We start from the raw sequence: 19,887 nt of genomic DNA, 5'->3' as shown, positions 1-19,887 counted from the left end.
TATTTGAGAATCAAATCAAGAAAGCAGTCCCATTTACAATAGCTACAAAACAAATAAAATACCTAGGGATGTATTTAATCAAGAAGGTGAAAGATCTGTACAAGGAAAACTATAAAACACTGATGAAAGAAATTGTAAATTATACAAATAGAAAAACATCCCATGCTCACGGATCAGAAGAATTAATATCGTTAAAATGACCAGACTGCCAAAAGCAATCTACAGATTCAATGCAATCCTTATCAAAATACCAATGTCATTTTTCACAGTATTAGAAAGAACAATCCTAAAACTCATATGGAACCAAAAAAAGAGCCCAAATAGCCAAAGCAACACTAAGTAAAAAGAACAAAGCTGGAGGCATCACATTACCTGACTACAAATTATTCTACAAGGTTATAGTAACCAAAACAGCATGATACTTGTATAAAAATAGACCCATAGAGCAATAGAACAGAATAGAGAACCTAGAAATAAAGCCACATACTTACAGTCAACTGATCTTTGACGTAGTCAACAAGAAAATATACTGGAGAAAGGATGCCTTTTTCAATAAATGGTGCTGGGAAAACTGGATTGACATATGCAGAAGAATGAAACAGGACTCCTCTCTGTTACCATACACAAAAATCAACGCAAGATGGATTAGAGACTTTAATGTAATACCTGAAACTATAAAAATACTAGAAGAAAACCTGAGGAAAACTCTTCTGGATATTGGTCTAGGCAAAGAATTCATGACTGAGACCTCAAAAGCACAGGCAATAAAATAGAGAAATGGGACTTAATTAAACTAAAAATCTGCACAACAGAAGAAATAATCAACAGAGTGAACAGATAACATGTTGAATGAGATAAAAAAAAAAAACCTATGCATCCAACAAGGTACTAATATCCAGAATTTACAAGGAACTCAAATAACAACAAGAAAATAATAACAGCAATGAAACCAAATAATACCATTAAAATGGGCAAAGGACATGAATAAACATTTTTCAAAAGAAGACTTACAAAAGGTGACATACATATGAAAAATAAATGCTCAACATCACTAATCATCAGAGAAATGCAAATTAAAACCACAATGAGATATCATCTTATACCAGTCAGAATGGCTATGATTAAAGGGACAAAAAATAACATGTTGGCAAGGATGTAGAGAAAAGGGAACTCTTATACATTGTTGGTGGGGATGTAAATTAATACAACTTATATGCAAAACAGTATGGAGACTTCTCAAAAAACTAAAAATAGAACAACCACTTGATCCCACTACTGGGTATGTACCCAAAGAAAAAGAAATCATTATTTCAGAAAGATACCTGCACCTGAATGTTTATTGTAGCACTATTCACAGCAGCAAAGATATGGAATCAACCTACATGTCCAGCAAAGGATGAATGAATAAAGAAAATGCAGTATATATACACAGCAGAATACTGTTACAAAAGACTGAAATCATGTCTTTTGCAGCAACATGGATGGAACTGGAGGCCATTATCTTAAGTGAAACAACTCAGACAAGACAAATATGTTTTCACATGTTCTCACATATAAGTGGGAGCTAAATAATGTGTACACAAAGATGTAGAGTGTGGAACAAGACAACGGAGATTTGGAATGGTAAGGTGATAAGAGGGGGATGGATGATGAGAAATTATGTAATGGATAAAATGTAATGGGTACAATGTGCATTATTTGGGTGATGGATACTCTAAAAGCCCTGACTTCATCACTACAAAATTTAGGCATGTAAAAAAAATTACACTTCTACCTCATAAATTTATACAAATAAAAAATAAATTAATTTAATTAAATTAAAAATGCAAAAAAAACATAATGATATAACTGTTAGAATATCAAGAGTTAGTGTGGATATGAAGCAACTGCTGATACTGTCAAACACTGCTGGATATAAAAGGGTCCAGTGGGAGCTCTGCTGGAGCTGAGCATGCTCATAGCCATGACCCAGCAGTTCCATCCCTAGGCTTACACCCAGCAGAAATGTGCAATCGTGCATATCAAATATATGGACAAGCATGTTCACAGCTACATTATTCATAGTAACTTCAAACTGGAAATAACTAAAACATCTCTAAATAGTAGAATGGATTAATAAATAATAGTATACTCACATGATGCAAACTGGTAATGCTATTTCAATGAATGTACTCTCCCTCACACAAAAATATGGATGAATCCCACATACATATTTTGTATGAAAGAAGCCAGATACTAAAGCTTGCAAAGAAGCCAGATACTAAAGCTTGCAAACAGGCAAAACCAACCCATGCTGGCAGAAGTTAGGATATTGAGAGAAGGGTTAGGAACAGAGAGGGAGTGGTAATATGTCATTTATTGCTCTGAGGGACAGTTACATGGATTATTCACTTTGTGATAAATTATTAAGATTTATATTTATGACAAATGTGCTTTTCCACATGGATGTTGTATTTTTTCTAAAATTTTATAAAAGTATATCTGAAGAGAAACAGAATTAAGGCAATTGATACTAAGTTGATAAATCAAGAAATAAAGGTAAAAGCATATTTTTAATCCAGAGCAGTGCTGTTCAATAGAACTTTCTGGGATGATGGAAATGTCCTATATATGCTCTGTCTAATGTGGTAGCTTCTAGCCATGTTGAGGCTGTTGAGGCTGTTGAACACTTGAATGTAGCTAGTGAAACTGAGAAATTGAATTTTTAATTTTATTAAATTGCAATTAATTTTAATTTAAAGAGCCACATGTGGCTAGAAGCCAGCATATTGGATAGCACAGATCATGAGCTGTGGGGGCAACCACCATGGGAAACAGAATGCACTAAAGTATGTTCTCTCTGGGAAGTGGGATAGTATGAAGAGGTTGAGAGGGAGTTAAGGTATTTTTATCATAAACTCTTCTGTCCTATTTGATGTGTAACATTCTATATGTATACATGACAAAATTAAAATTAAATTTTAAAAAAGAAAAAATTTGAAGTATATACTAAAAACTACTAACAGTGGTTATCTTTGGGTAGGGGATTTATGATGATTTTTCTCTTTTTTCTTTTCAAAAAATTATTTTTCTGTTCTAAAATGTTTATCATAAGCAACCATGAAAAAAGAACAAATTAATAAATCAAAAGCTAACACTAAATACTGACTACAAATCAGAAAATTCTTCAGGGGCCTATCAGTACTTTTACTATTAAGGTGAAAATGTATGTAATGAGAATTTATGGCAGGTCATATTTTTCTTTTAACATTTAATATCTAAACTTGCTGGCTAAGCAGAGATTTCACATACAGCATTCCAAATTGCTGCTGCTCTCTACTTCCTCATAAAGTACACAGACGGTTGGATTTGAGCTGAATCAGAAGTGTAGAATTTGGTGTGGCCCACCTTCGAGACGGTTTGTGCAGTCCTCCCACCTCAGCCTCCCAAGTGACTAGGACTACAGGTGCGTGCCACCATGCCCGGCTAATTTTTAAATTTTTTATAGATACTGGGTCTTGCTATGTTGCCCAGACTCGTCTCAAACTCCTGGCTTCAAGCGATGCTCCCACCTTAGCCTGGGATTACAGGCATGAGCCACCACACCCGGCCAGACCTGAATTTTAACCTTGGCTCACCACTTATGAACTCTAAAACCTTGGGCCCATGACTTCTCTTTGGGCCTTAACTCTCTCATCTGCAAAATTAGAATAACGCCAATTGTGAGAACTTACTGAGATAACATATGAAAACCAGGGCTGTGCCCAGATCGGAACAGGTGCCTAGTCAATGTCAGCTTAATTCCTTTCCACTTCCTCCTTCACTGGCCTGAGAACTGATGGAAGAAACTGTGTCTTGTTCATATGGGATTCCACCCTGGCATCCCGCACTTTGCCTGGTGGATAGAAGGTAGTCATCAAATAATTTTTAATTTAATTCAGTAATTAAATCCACAGAATCCGATGTTCCATCCTGGTAGGGTCACCATATTTAGCAAATAAAAATACAGGATGCTTACAAACGATGAATAATTTTTACAGTAACTGTGTCTACTCACACTTACATTAAAGATTATTCATTGATCAGCAATTCAAACTTAACTGAACGTCCTGCATTTTACCTGGCAACTCCACATCCTGACTATTAACTTCTTATCAACGGACACATTCTGCTTACAGGCACTATGCATTTGTTTCTGCAAAACCCATCTTCTTTTCAGAAAAAAAATGAATTAGGTGAGGGCTTTTTCTGTGCGGTTGCCATGAATGAATCCTAGGGATAGCAACTATTTGTTTGAGAGCTTACTGTGGGGGGGAGCCCCATGAAGCCATGTGCCCTGGAGAGTTCTGATGTGCCCCGTTGTGCAGGTGAAACTGTGGATAGCTCCGCCTTTCACTCTCAAAAGTGAGCCGGTGCTGACGATCAAAGACTGGCCCGCTGTGTGCCAGGACATCAGCCATGGGATCTGCGACCAGGGGGTAGATGCCGCTACTTCCTAAGGCATCGCACTAAGGCCTCTCCCTAGCACACTTCCTGTGTTACCTGTGGGGAAACTGAGGCTCGGGGAGCTGACACAAGTTGCTCATGGTGCCTCCCCCACTGGCTAGTTTCCCCGTGTCACAGGGCGGTCACCCACCCTCTCGTTGGTGCTTGTTTGACTGTCTTTTTTCCCCACTCTCTACGCGTCTCCCATTTTCTCTGCACTTCCGTACTACATGAGTCCTTCTTTCTCTCTCCGTGGCTTCCCGTGTTCTCCCCAAGCTTTTCCATCTGCAGCCCTTCCGTGTCTTCATCAGCTCCCGACACCACCGCGATCCCGCTTTCCCACGCCTGCCACGTACAGCGTGCTCACCATTTGCTGAGAACCAACACCACTTCCTATGCACAAAGCAGAGGCGGCACCGCCTCCCTCCCCTCCCCACAGCCCGGGGTCAGGTTGGCCCAAAATCTCTTAAGTACAAGGGGCAGCGAGGCCCCCACGTCTAACACAGCATTTGCCCCTGGGGCTGCACCATCGTTTTGTGCAAATACAAATTTCACAGTACAGCCCTGTGGGTGCACTTGGAAGGTGTGGCAGCTACAGGAAGGAAGGCTCAGAGTGAATGACAATGATAATTGTCCGCCCTGGGCTGTGACTATGCCCTCAGAGCTGTCCCTCACAGTCTCACTTACTTCCCAGTCTCACTTACTTCCGTCAGCTACCAATGAAGTAAACAGCATCATGATGCCTGTTTTATGAACGAGGGAATCGGGCTCAGGGCTGGCACCAAGCCCATGTGCTTCCTAATGCACCACACGTGACTCCTCAAATTCCATTGTCTTGGGGGACCCACCCCCTGGGCAAGGGGGAAAGGTCACCAGCAGGTAAAAATCGAAAAGATCCTAAATAAGACGACTCAGAAATGCTTCCTTCAAGACACACCCTCAACCTGGACAGACCCTCCCGTGGGGGGTGTATATAGACACAGGCTGCCCCTACCAAGACTGTCACAGATCACCCGTTTGTTCACTTGTTTTGCTTTTTTTTTTTTCCAGCTTGGTAAATATTCAGAGCAGGTGGACCTAAATAAGGAACAAATGCCAACTAATTTGAACTTGAACTCCTGCCTCACAGACCAATGCTTCAGTCAGTCCATGAGGAAAAACAATTATTACACTCCAGCTAGCACAGTCACCGGCTTACGACGCGGCAGCAGCCGCACAATGCTTTACTGGCAAAGGAGGAACATTTGAAAAAAATCAATTTTGTTAAAAATAAACAAACTATAATTCCACTTTCCTGACTAGAGAATATTTCCAAGGCAAATGAATAATGGCATGGCATTTTAGTTCCCAGGAACTCTTCTAGAAGCATCTTGACAACATGTTACCTAATACCAAGTGTCTTGGCGTGGCATTCAAGGCCCTCTGGCATCTGCTCCTGCCAACCTGTCCTCCCTCACTGCCTGCCCCTTCCCCGAGTGAACCTGGGCTCCAGCCGTGATGAGACTTTTCCAGTTCCAGTGAACGCATGGTACATGTTCCTGATCCTTCTTCAAGACCTGATGCAGCCACCACTGTCTCCATGAGAGAGAGACTCCTTCTTTAGTGCTCTCATAGGACCTGGGACATCAGCCTTGAGTACCTCATGTACTACGTTAATGGAATGGTTTTTCTTTTCTATACTAGTGTTTATGGAGCATTTACAATGTGCAAAGCATGATTGTAAGAGTTTTTACGTGTATTATAACAATCTTTACAATACTCTCATGAAGCAGATAAAACTGTCATGTTCCCATTTTTACGAATAAGGAAATTGAAGCACAAAAAAGGGAGGCAAGCTATTCAAGGGAAACAGCTTGTAAGTGGTGGAGCCAGGACTTAAACCCAAGCAGTCTGAGTCCAGAGTCCACATGCCTAACACTATTCTGTATTTTTCTGTGGTTTTAATGAAACAGTCGGGCCCAGGACGTGATGCATAGAAAGTGCTTAATAAATGCAAGCTGAATGAACAAACAAATGAAACCTATTTCTTGGCTCTCAGTGACCCTGGGCTGCTGATGTGTAACATCGGCTTTCCTGATGCGGCCACCACTGTCACAAGCCCCTGGACGCAAGGCAGAGAAGAAAGTCAGCCTGGCCGTGTGCTCCCGTCTGCGGAATGTGCCTGGACACACGGGCAGGCCCTGGGCAGGCACAGATGGCCCCTGCTCTGTAAAAGAACGTCCACTTCCACTGAAACAGGTAAACTGCTTCAGGGAATGACAGGTTACTCTTCTCTCTCTCAAGATAGAAACTGTTCCTTTGGCCCAGAGTGAGTTCGTTGGAAAAAACTGATTTCACGCTTTGCTGAATCTGATTGTCCTTGAACACCAGAGCGCATTATCTGCCTGCCTGCACTGGCTAAGTGCTAGGGCTGCTGAGACTGTGGTGCAGGGACCCCTTGGTGGGGGAGATCTGAGATCTCAAGCCTTCACTGGTCCCCCAGGAACGTGGGCAGAACGAAGCCATCCGGGAGGCAGCTTTTCCAGCCCCAACACCACTTTCCTTGCCCTTGACTTCCCTGCCCCTACCCCCCCATCCACCATTTCCTCCCTGGGCTTCAGACCTGTTTTCCCAGCTGCTTACCTAAGGCCTTTTGTGCTTGGTTGCTCCACAGCCTCCTGGCCTTAGCATGCCTGAAAGGGAACTTTCCTCCCCAAACCTATTTTGCTTGTGTTCTTATTAATGTCAACTTCAAGTAGCCAGTCCCCAAGCCAAGAGTCCCTGGAATGGGTTTCCTGATCCTCCCTGTGCCCCTGATGTTGACATCCTGACATTAGCAGGTGGCTTGAGTTCCCCACCTCCAGCCCCGTGCACAGGAGGACGTGTGACTACTCACGGAACAAATGGCCTGGCTGCCTGGAACAGATGAGTCCACAGAGGGGCCTTCCAAAGAGCTGTCACAGGCCCCCTCCAGAGGCAAGTGTGTGACGCAGGGCCCAGCTGGAGGGTGGCACCTGGCCTGGCTGCAGCATGTGTGTGTGGTCACAGGCAGGGAGGCGAGAAGCTGAAATCAATCCAGGCAGCCTGGTGGCCAACCCAGGAGTTGAGTTAAGTGGATGGAGGAGTCCAGGTAAGGTAACGAGAAGGAAGCTGGGAAACCAGGTAGAGAAAGAAACAGACAAACAAAAGCCCAGCACCCCTTGGAAGGCAGAGCCTTCTGACAGAGGAGGGAGAGCTTTCTAATGAGTTTGGCGTGTTAAAGGGAAAACTTACTTCGGAGCTCCTTTGGGTGCCTTTGGAGGAAGTTCCTGAAAAGGTGGCAGATTTCAGTAGAGCCACTTCATGAGCTTTGGGTATACAAAGTAGTTTAGGGTCTGTGGGTAGAGGGTGGAGAAGTGAGGCGTTCTCAGGATGAAATTAACAGAAATCTAGAAGTTAGGGTGGAAATCTGGCAGCAGGGAGGGGAGAGGGTTCTCCAGGCTGGGAGAGGAGGTGACAGCAAAGTCTAACGAGCAGCCTGGCCAGTGAGAGATTTCCCAGGGCAGGAAGTGTCCGTCAGCTATTATGTCTAGGTGCTGACAAGTAAGATTGGATTGTAGCTTGTAGGCTGTGGTGTGATAAACTCTGCCTGCTACCCCAAAACCTTCAGGAAGGTCTAATCTGTAAGAGGCCTTTTAATATTAATAATTGAGAGAGAAACGAAGAACACTGGGGTGATGCGTAAAACAGAGCAAGGAACTGTCAGAGGGGAAGGAGATACCAGAAAGATGCTGTGTCCTCCCCAGGCATGGGGTGGCGTTTGAGCCATTCTTCTACATCTCTTAAAGGTGGAAATGCCCCGGTGGGTTGGAGGACTGGGGCTACCCAGCTGGCTGGGCCTCCGCACCAGATTACTGACCAGGACAAGGTTTGAAGCGGACAGCACTAGAGAAAGTTAAGCCTGGAGGAAATTTTTAAAACAGGTATCCGTGGCCTTTCGGAGAGGCGGCTGTCCTGGCACTGACCTGAGCGGGCCTTAGGCAAAATAGAGTAGAAAGGAGATTCCCAGAAATCCGGCCAGAGAATGAGCCAATGCTGTAAGGTTGTGGACGCAGATTGAAGAGGAGCGAAGGAGGGCAGCTCTGTGTATGGGCTGAGAAAGTGGGACAGAGAGGGTCCATCCAGGACAAACATGCCGGAGGTGCTAAAGGAGAGAGGGCTGGTGAGAGACGCTGCAGGAATGAACAAGCAACCTCTCTGCATCTGTCCTTGGGGCTGAGCCAACTTGGATTTAACTTTGTTCTCCTCCGGCTGATGGAACAAACACCCAGTGAACTCTACCTGGCCGCGCTCTGTATTGTTGGAATCCCCAGACCCTTCGGCAAAGCTCAGTTCCTGGCAGAACTGCTGCTGGAAGCCCAGGCAACAAACTCCCTCATCTCCACCCGCAATTAGCCTCTGAGTTCTGCAAATTCTACTTCACAAATAGCTCATGTCCTCCTTTTCCTCCTAATGCTCCTTTCTTTGCCGCTTCCTTGTAGGTCTGTTGTCACAGAGCCTGATGCTCTGTCCTTGCTTTGGGTTAGGTCTCAGACCTCCCTTCAGGGGCTGGGCACATGCCAGCAGGTGCAGCTTGTGTGCATGTTAAGAGAATAGTTTCCAGCTAAGAGCCAAACCCTTGCATTCTGTGCTGCTCCCACTCCCATTCTCTGGCTTCTAGGATAGTTCCTTTTCCTTAAAAAAGCATGCCCACTGCAATTTCACACTCATATTTAAGTGTACAAGTAAAATTTGCCAAGATGGGAGAACTGGGGCATCTTTCAATATGTGCTGGGACCTCACAAGTACTATTGCTCTATTCTGTAGCTTTTCCTGGATCTGGGGACGGAAGCCAACCTGCTCCACCACAGTGGATAGCATGGCTATCTCTGAAGCTCTGGGCGTCCCTTCCAGGGGCTGCTTCTCTTCTCCATCTTCTTCCTCTCTTCTAGTCCTCTCCTCCCCCTCTAAGTCATCATTTATTAGTATTTTCTACAATGTCAGGCACGGTAATAGGCTCTGAATATAACTTATTGCAGTTAATTCTCACTGCCACCCTCTGAGATAGGTACCAGCATCTCCATTTTGCATCACTTAAGAGACTTACTGGCCGGGCGCGGTGGCTCACCCCTGTAATCCTAGCACTCTGGGAGGCCGAGGCGGGTGGATCACTCGAGGTCAGGAGTTCGAGACCAGCCTGAGCAAGAGCGAGACCCCGTCTCTACTAAAAAAATAGAAAGAAATTATCTGGCCAACTAAAATATATATAGAAAAAATTAGCCGGGCATGGTGGCGCATGCCTGTAGTCCCAGCTACTCGGGAGGCTGAGGCAGTAGGATCGCTTAAGCCCAGGAGTTTGAGGTTGCTGTGAGCTAGGCTGACACCATGGCACTCACTCTAGCCCGGGCAACAAAGTGACACTCTGTCTCAAAAAAAAAAAAAAGAGAGAGAGACTTAACTTATCCAAGGCCCCAAGGCTAGGGAGCAGCAGTTCCTTTGGATTCCAAAGCCGACTCTTTCTGCCATGCTGGGCTGTCTCTCGCTTGGGCCGGGTTCATCAGCCAGGCCCTTGTCCTTACTCCCTGCAGCCTCTCCATAAAGCCCCTCTGGTTGGCTGCTTCTGTTGGTCCCGTCCCTGAGTTCAGATCTGTTAGATCAAGTTCCTTTCACATTCCTGGTTTTCCTTATTAAAAACCTTGATTGCTTTCTACCAGACAATATATGTATTATGGTCCTTACCAAATTTTACTTTGATTCTCTCTGTCTTCACTGCTGTGCTATCAGCTAGGAGAACAGGGGCCATGTCTGACTCATCTGTGTTACCTTCAGAATGCTTTATCCAGACTGGGGCATAGAGACATTCAGTTGATGTTTTTGAGTAAAGGGTGACAGCAGAGTATAGAGAATGGGCTCCACAGTCAAATGGTCCTGGGTCCAATTCTACTCCATCATGTCCAGCTCTGTGACCTTGAGCAAGAAGCTCACCTTTCTGAACCTTAGCTTCTAAAGTGAGGAAATAATAGCACCTGCTCAATATAGCATGAGGATTATGTAAGAAACGCACATAAAGAAATTAGCATGCTGCCATAACAAAGTAAATGTTAATCAGACGTTGGCAATTATTGTTGTTGGTGTTGGTGATGGTGGTGAGTGATTGCGTCCTTCCTGGACCCTTTGAGACCACCCGGCACAGCTGCCAAACCTCCCAGGCCTGTTAGTGGCCATCCTTGAGACCTGTCCAATTGTTTCCACCTTGCTCTCACCCTGACCCCATTCCTCTAGTTGTGATCTCTGGTCTCTGCATCCAGCCTTTTGATTCCAATCTTGCCTCTGCCCTTTGCATGCGGATGTTATGTTTGGTCTCCTGGTGTTTGACTTGTGGATGCTCCATCATGGTTTTGGGTCTTTGGTTCTTCTCAAAGTCTGGGGTGTGATCCTGTCCTAGTTCCGATCAAAGGCCAATCAGCCTTATCTCTTTCCATCTTCTGTTCACACCCCTCCCACTGAGTAAGGGAAAGAAGGAGGAAATAAGGGCAGGTGGCAGAGAAGGAGGAAGAAGGGAGAAAAGCAAAGAAGAAGAAAGGGCTTAAGTTAGGCTCTCCTAACTCTTCTCTGGACTCTTTCACCAGTGCGTGAAATTGTATTGCTACTTTTAACCACCATCCATGAGGTCACTGGAATAACAGTAATAACTAGCATGTGTTAATCATGTATCATGTGACACGTACAATTCAAAGCACTTCACATACAGTAACTCATTTAATCCTCAGTACCAACATAGGAAGTAAGTACCATATTATAGTAATCTCGTTTTGAAGGTGAAGAAGCCAATACGCGCTTGCCCATGTGCTCGAGCAACCTGTTGGGGGACAGCTGGCACAGTAGCACCGCCGGGATTCCCACTGGAACAGCCACTGGAGACCAAGCCCAGCTGCTGTTTTTACATTACTGTGAGCAGATCCTTCAACTGAGGTATAGGCCATTTTGAGGCAACCTATTCAGGTTTGGCTACATCCTGGGCCTAGCGGATTTGGGCTGGGATCAATATTTGTGCTAAGGTGTCACCCTAGACCTTTGAACAAATTTTCCCCTAGAGGGCAGCCGAAATCTGAGAGACCCTAGAGCCTGGAGGCAGGATCAAGAGGCCCTTCCACCTTCCTCACACACACACACACACACACACACACACACACACACACACACACACACGACAGCGAGTCCCCCCAGGTCAGGAACACCCACCTAGCACTGTGCCCAACCCAACACATGCTTTGACCACATGACATTATTTATATGGCTCTCTCCGGGTTGTACTAAGGATTTAACAAAATAATACTTGTGAACAATGTCTCTTAAAATGTTAGGTGACTTTCAAATAAAATCATTACTGTTATTTGTATCTCAAAAAATCCGACTATTTGAGGGGCTATTGAAGAATTTTGACACCACTGGGAAAGGTAAGTGGGAAGAAAAGCTGTTCCACCTGCTCCTTCTGGCTGGACAGGGGCAGTCACGCAGAGTTTCTTTGTAAGGGGCTAAATTGTATTTGAAGACCTTGATATAGTCGAAATTCTGCCCTTTTTGCTCAGACTGTGTGGAGAAAGAATAGCCTGCGGGTCCCCCCTTTGCCCCTCACCCCCGATTTGCATCAGAGCCGTGTCTGGGGCCTGGGTGCTCATTCTTCGACTTTGGTCTATAAACAAACCCGTACGACTGAGTAGCCAGTATGGGTGTTTGTCCAGAGCAGTTGAGGAAACATTCCCAGCCCGGGGGACACAGCTGCGGAGATTGTCAGAACAATCTAGGCTTCTAAGAAAAGGCCAGGCTTAGCCTAGCAAACATGGCCCCAGCCTGGGCTTGACCTCCGGATGCCACGTGTCACCTTCGGTGGGAAAATAAATAGTCTTCTTGTCTGGAATGCATGCCCCTTCTCTTGTGGAACATGGGAAACAGCCGGCAATTGTGTGGGAGGAAAAGCCCGTCTGCAAGCTGTCCTCAGAGCATGTGGACAGGCCTGCTTCCCGTTGGCAGGTCAATACTGCCATTGTCTCCCCCGATGGGTAACGCTTGTCACTCAGCCTCCCAAGATGTAGGCTCTAGATTTCAGGATGGGCCAGGACCGGTGTCCACACGATTTTGTAAAGTGGGGAAAGGCAAAGGGATGCAGGTTGATTAGAGGAATCTTGGTGCTGCTCGGCTTGTAGGAAGGCTACAGACACGTGGAGAATCCAGGTCAGGACAGTGTGATGCTCACTTTTAGGCAGTGGCTGCCGAGACTTGCCTGGTGTCCTCAGAGGTGCATAGAAAATGCAGAGCCTTGAGGTGGGCGTGGGAAGCTGGCCCGGGTGGTAGTGAGTTTGCCAAGCAGGCACTGAGGGAGGCCACAACCTTCTTACCATAGTCGTACATCTAAACCTCCAGGACTACAAGAGGAAGCAAACAGCTTTCATCTGCAGAACTAAATTTAATTGGTTGATAATGGCTGCCAGGATTTATTGTATCACAAAGTGTCCTGACACTGGGTTCAAGCACAGTGGGAAAGAGTGGTACAATGGATTAGTAATGCCTGCCATAGGTCCAGTGGTGAAGGGTTGGGAGTGTAGCAGGTGTGCCCGTCTCTGCCATCCCATCTCCAGTCCCCTTACACATACGTCCCAGGGGCTGTCAGCCTCTCTCCTTCCCTGGATCCCTCCCAGGGCTGACTACTGTCTACCTTCAGCCACCTTATCCCCACCAGTGAAAATGTTTTCCATCACTCAAGCAAGAAACCTAGAGCTTATCAAGAATTTCTTTTCCATTTCCCCCCAGATATGGGTAATTTGCAAATCCTTCCAGTTCCTTCTCAGGATCTTTCTAATCCACCCTCCTCCTTCCCTATCTGCATAACCTTTGTCTTAGCTCATCTTCACCTCGATGAGTACAGCAGCTGTCTAACAGGTCTACTTGACTTTGACCTCTTCCCATCCAGCTCTACATCCCCCCAATAACAGCCATCACACCCATCACAAGAGTGATCTCAGGAAACCTTATGTCAAGAAGGAGAAGCCCAGCACAGTGGCACATGCCTGTAGTCCTGGCTACTTGGGAGGCTAAGGCAGGAGGATCGATTGAGCCCAGGAGTTCAAGGCCAGCCTGGGCAACATAGTGAGACCCTGTCTCTAAAATAAATAAATAAATACATAAATAAATAAGAATTAGAGTCTCTCATGGAAGTAGAGAGTAGAATGGTGGTTACCAGAGGCTGGGAAGGGAAGCGGGGTGGGAATGGATAAAGAGAAGTTGTTAATGGATACACAAATACAGTTAGATAAAAGGAATAAGTCCTAGTGTTACATAGTACAGTAGAGAAATTATAGTTTCCTATACTTTATTGTATATTTCAAAATAGCTAGAAGAATCGTAATGTTCCCAACACAAAGAAAAAATAAATGTTTGAGGTGATGGATATCCCAATTACCCTGATTTGATCATTACATATTGTCTACATATAGCAAAATCTCACAGCTACCCCCCAAATATGCATCACTATGATATATCAATAAAAAAAATAAACCCAAAGGTTTGAATACTGGGTCATTCAACTTTTACTAGCTGGTTCTCCTAACGTGTGGAAAAAAAAAATTAGAGGCTCCAAGAGCCTCGGTACAGAGAAGAAGGACTCTTCAAATGGCGAAAGAGCTATCCACGAAGGCTCCAGGCAAATCATAACTTCTTGGCATCCCAGTGGCTAAAATTCAAGTAAGATAGTTCTCTAGTTTCTTTGCTCTCTGCTTTGCCACTCTCTCTGCCACACACATACACACACACACACACACACACACACACACACATTTACCTTGTTAACTGATCTCCTAAATACCTTCCAAAGGATCCTTATTCAAATACGTGGAGTAAAGAGTTCAAAGACCTTTTTTATTCTTTAAGCTCTGAATTCTAAGAAAGTTAATAATTTTCTCTTGTTCTTCCAATAGCCTCTTTGTCTGTTCTGGTCATTTTGCTCCTGTGTTCAGGGGAGTCAGGCGCCCAGAGGACAGAGAGCTAGAGGTGGATCCAGAGGACCCCTGGCAATGGGTGGTCGGCAAGACAGAGCGGCTCACAGGGGCACTTCTTTTCTTGGAGAGCCAGCCCTCAGCAGGGGCTCTGCCCTGGCCAACAGAGAGCAGTTATAATTTGTTCCAACCACTACAAGGGGATAATTTATTCCCTGGAGCAGTGGGACGGGCTTTAGTGGCATAAAAGAGGAACAATCGCATTTTGTAATAAACCCAGCAGATGCCCTTGCCCGAGAGGAAGGAAAGTTGAATGACTCAGACATTAAACTGTCAGACTGTGACTGGAGACAGGTCACATGAAGATAACCCTTGCATAGGGCCAGGTTCTCAGATGCTGGGGAAGCCTTGAGCCGCCTACTGGTGAAGGACAAATAGGACAGTTTCCAGAGAGATGTGGGGAGAGAGCCAGGGAGCCAATACGCTGCTTTTAATGGCAAAATCCAAGGTGCTGACTTTTGTTTTAGCTCACAGGCATGGAACACAGTGTCTTTGTGTTGCACATGGCAGGGAGAGTAATAATTATCTTTAGGGATTTCAATGGACTTATTATCTGTTTTGATCATTTGGCTCCAGAAGCTCTAGAAGCATCCTGAGGCAGGAGGAGAGAGAGACAGAAATACAGACACCAGGAAATGCCTACGAAATGATATGCCCAGGAGGGTGTGGGTAAAGATCGGAAGCAGGGAGATCCGTTAGAAGGCATTGTCAGTGCTTTTTCTAGGTAAAAGTTGAGTGGATTTTTGAAATAATTAAAAGTTAACATTTAAACAGAAGAAATATTTTTACTCTTTTTTAAAGGAAATTCTTTTACTATTCTTCAGGGAAAACTTCCCCCTCCCCTGAGACTGGATTAGATGAGCCTATTATGCAAACTCATTGCCTCCTGTACCTGCTCTTGAAGGCACGTCTCATAATTTTTAATCATACATCTATATTTTTCCTCATGTATTTCCTGTCTATTCTCCCACTAGGCTATAAATTCTGAGTGTGCACAACCAGGTTGGCTTTTCCCCCTGCGTTCTCCACAGCACGTGGCACTTGCATTTAAACATCTAAACTCAAAGAGACTGGTAGTGATGATGGACCGTAAGGTGGATAGGGAGGAAGAGGAGCAGTAAGAGTGAAAATGCGAGGGTCTATAGATGAAAGGGCCAAATGAGGATGAAGAAAGATCACAGTCCGGGTTCTAGAAGGTTGGCAGGAGGTGATAGGAGGCATAGAATTGAGATTGATTTTAAGAGAAGGTGTAGCTATTGATGATGGCAAGATCCATATAAGAGTATCCCTTGGGAATTGGAAGCTGATCTGGGGTGGAGAAATTAATCATGGAAGGACAGGAGCTGAACAACTGAGGCCAGTTGTTGGTTGCATCTTCTCCGTAGCTGCTGATATTGACAAAATTATTGCTAAGTCAGTGAATGATGGGGTTACAGGGAGATCAGTGGATGACAATAACCAGGAGAGGTAGCAGTTGGCATAGTCTGATGGTATATGTTTCCTTCATCCATTTTTTCCAGCAAATATTTACTAAGTGCATACTATTTATGGAGCCTGATGCAGGTTATGAGTAATACAAATGAAGTAAACTATTATCCCTCCTTCAGGGAGCTTATATTTACTACCTATAAGTGTAAGTAATGTTGAAAGGCATTTATAGATTCAAGCATTATTGATGATCTTAGCCTGTGCCAAGCATAATGCTAGGGCTTTCAGGATACAAAGACTCACAGATCTTGCCTTCAAGAAATTTATCATATAGGGGGAAGAGGCAAACGACAACATAGAAAATTGCAGCCCAGCCAGATAAATGTGACTATTGAGGTGTACACATGACATCCAGGAGGAAGTATTCTAGTTGAGACTCAGGAAAGGGGATCAGAAAAGATTTCCTAGAAGAGAATATGCCTGATTTCAATTTTGAAGAAAGAGTAGAGGGAAGGGGCAGGTGAGAAGCAGACTAGAGATTGTTCCTGGCAGAGGAAATTGTGAGAGGAAGGGTGACAAATTCCGAGACCTATAAAAAATTCTGTGTGATGGGACCTGAGGGGAGGTGTGAGGAGTGACAGAAGATGAAACTCGAAAGGAAAGCAGGTGGTGGATCATGAAGATTTTTTTGACAGGCTAAGGGCTTGGGACTTCATCCTGTAGAATACTGGGAAACCATGAAGTAGAGGAATGCCATGTGTCTGAAATACTAATAACAAATGATGGAAACAAAGAAACTCAACTCAAACTACCTTAAGCAAAAACATGACTTTAATGTTCACGTCGCTAAAAAGTGCGAGGGTAAAGCTGGCTTCCGTCAAATCTGGATAGAGACCTTAAATTATGTTATCAGGACAGTCCTTCTGCATCTCTAGGTTCTGCTCTCCTGAATGTTGGTTTCATGCTCCAGCTCTCTGAGGTGGTGGTTCTGAGTCTGTATCTACCCAGGGTTAAATCTAGTGGAATGAGTTTTCTCCCTGGAAGTTCTCACTGGAGTCCCAGGACTCTTTCTGGTTAGACCTACTTGTGGCCGGGCTGGTCTGTGCTCTGCCTTTTTAACCAGGGTGGTACCCCATTCAAACACCCCACATGGCGGGGAGGGGAAAGGTGGTTCCCCCACATTAGGGTATTGTCACCAGATTAGGGTTAATGAACATGGAACAGGTAATAACAACAAATGTGTGCTTCAGTTTTAAGAAAGATCGCTCTTGGTAACTATGCAGAAAATGAATTTGGCAGGGACACCTGGAGGCAGGGATACTCATTAGTCAGGTGGTCCCAGCCAGATAAGAGGTGCCAAGGACATAAACTAAGGTAGTGGAAACATGCATAATTTTTAGTTAAAAGCAATAGAATTTGGAGGATGGATGTGTGTCAAGGGGAAATGAGGAGTCAAGGGTGACCCCCAGGTTTCTGGCTCAGACGACTGGGTAGTGCCATTCAGTGGCACTGCTGGAAGAAAAGCAGTTTGGGGGGGGTTGAGATTAATAAGTTTAGTCTGGGCATCTTCAGTTTAAGATGCCTGGGGAACACTCAAGTGGAGGTCCCCAATAGGCAGTTAGATTTAAGAGTCTGGAAGTTGAGAAAGAAGTCTGAACTGGAAATACGGATTCTAGTGTCTTCAGGTTATAGATGAAAATGGAATCGATGGGTTGAGGGGTGGGGAATTAGATAACCCAGGATAGGTGTATAAAGTAAGAAGGAAAGGGGAGTTCAGGAAAGAATCCCAAGCCTGCCAGAATTTACCAAAGAGATGTGTTGTAAACTCACATCAAGCGTCATCAAGAAAGGCAAGAGTGAGGCCGAAGTGCCTGGAAGCTGCTGTGTAGAGGAAAGAGGATGCCCACTTCTCATCCCGTGCCCTGAGAACAAGGTGGACACACTCAGAGGGAGCGTGACAGGCAGCACCTTCAAGGGCGAACAAGCTTCAGTGAAGGCATGAGGGCGAAGGGAATAAATACATTGTGACAATGTTGCAAGAAAGCCGGTTTGTTAATTCTAGAGTGCGGGGGTTCTAGGGCACAGAATGGAAACATTTTGAGGGAAAAGAGTAGAGTACAGGGAGATGAGGCCACAGAATAGGACTGGTGGCTGCAGGGGCTTGAGCCAAGGATGATGGGGATGTGGGCAGGTGGGGATAGGTGTGGTCGAGGCTCTCCGTAAGATGCTGCCAGATAATATCACTCCCCTGATGCGACTCTCCGGTGGCCTCCCACCATTCCTGGAATAAAATGCAGCTCCATGCTCTGGCCTTCTCAACCCCCTGGTCTGGTCCCTGACCACCTAACTCCATGCCCAGGCCCTCCCACCCTCGTCCTCCACACCAGCACACAGCATTCTTCCCGAGCCTGCAAAACCCCAGGTATGCTCCCATCTCTGGGCTTTTGCGTCAGCTGTTCCTTCTGCCTGTGATCCTCTTCCCTTAACCATACTGGCTCCTTCAATTCATTCGGGTTTCAGTCCAAATGTCACTTTCTTCCCCCGCCTCCACAAGTCACCTTCTTTCCTTTTACCCCACTTTGCTTCCTTCGCAGCATTTTCTGCTCTCCGAGATGCTCTCATTGTTTACGTCCCCTTCCTCTCCACCAGAGCGTAAGGCCCAAGAGGTCGTAGACCTTTCTCTGTCTGTTCATCATGTGATCTCCAGCATCTGGAAGAGTCTGGCACAAAGTAGGTGCTTCATAAATATTTACCAACTAACAAACGGACTGAATAAATGAATATTTAAAGTTGCAACCTCCTCTGTAGGCTCTGGATAGAGCCATGCTCCGATTCCTTTGAGCCTTTAGAAATAAACAGGTCGACATACTGTGAATTGAGTAGTCACTCAAGTTTATTCAAACAAGACATTTTTCTCTGATGTAAATTATTCTGAATAGCATACAGGATTTCCAAAAGACCAAACTTTGCTTATGAAAGAAAGTATATTAAAAGGTGGTTTCCCAAACAACAAACCTATTTAAATAAAATATGGCAAACAATGGTCCACCCCATAAATAGGTTTCCATAGGAGCCATTTATCGCACAAAACAAAAAGCCACCTACTCTTACCTAAAATATTTTTTGTCATTTTAATTTTAAATAAAAATTTTATAGTGCCACATTCTCAGGCACTTTTGAAGTTTAATGAGATAACACTGCATTTGACAAAGACCATCAGAGTCTACATTCTATTTTTGTCGTAACACTGTATTTCCTAAAATAGAACTTTTAAGAGGAGTAGAGTGGGGCACAAGCCCCTGAGTAAGTTTTCTTAGAAAACCAAGAATGTGGGAAGAGATAGAGCCATGAACTAGAAGAGGGACATTAACGTTTTCCAAATTGTGTTTCAAAGAAGGCTAGCGTTCCTTAGCTAGAACAACAAGCAACAAAATCTGGGTGGGCGTGGGAGAGGGTAGGATTCTGTCAAAATAAATCTGGTCGTGTAGGTATTAAATTAACTTAAACATGCTTCTTTACTGCAGGACTTCCACGCATTTGGAGATTTTCCTGAGCTGGGAGGTGAGCAAACATATCGTTCTTTTGATCTTAACACTTCCCTAAGAAACAGCTACTAACATGGGTCATGGTGTCAGTGGCAGTTGCATGATTCTTTGATTCATGATTCTCTGACTCAGCTTCGATATACTGGAGCATCAGGGTGGAGCAGCCGGGTGTGGAAGTGGTAAGAAATGAGTCGGTAAACACCGAGGAGGGAAGCCGAACAGCAAGGCAAAGGCATAGCTTCAATGACCTGTTACCTTGAAGGACACAGGCTGCAACAGTTGAGGTGGGAATGTGGGAAGTGCCGGGATTTTAAGCAGAATTCGTGCTAGCTAAGCCAACCCACAGGACAAAGGCTCTCCAGCCTTCTTCCTCTGCTCCCTTTAATTTGTTTGGCTAGAAGCCA

At 44.8% G+C, this 19,887-nt stretch overlaps 2 long non-coding RNA genes across 2 annotated transcripts; one reads left to right on the top strand and one right to left on the bottom strand.

The window, feature by feature from the left end:
• Positions 1–7,461: 7,461 nt before the first annotated feature.
• LOC123642465 lies at positions 7,462–19,668 on the top strand. Its single transcript, XR_006736461.1, has 3 exons — positions 7,462–7,573; positions 18,588–18,668; positions 19,463–19,668. It is a non-coding gene; the product is annotated as an uncharacterized LOC123642465 (long non-coding RNA).
• LOC123642466 lies at positions 7,484–8,462 on the bottom strand. Its single transcript, XR_006736462.1, has 3 exons — positions 8,448–8,462; positions 7,717–7,817; positions 7,484–7,527 (listed from the first exon to the last, which is right to left on the bottom strand). It is a non-coding gene; the product is annotated as an uncharacterized LOC123642466 (long non-coding RNA).
• Positions 19,669–19,887: the final 219 nt, after the last annotated feature.

Source organism: Lemur catta, chromosome 7, assembly GCF_020740605.2.
Source record: "Lemur catta isolate mLemCat1 chromosome 7, mLemCat1.pri, whole genome shotgun sequence".
In the NCBI taxonomy this organism is placed as follows: Eukaryota; Metazoa; Chordata; class Mammalia; order Primates; family Lemuridae; genus Lemur; species Lemur catta.
The sequence above is the reverse complement of the archived record's forward strand: the minus strand, read 5'-3'. Positions and strand labels throughout refer to the sequence as shown.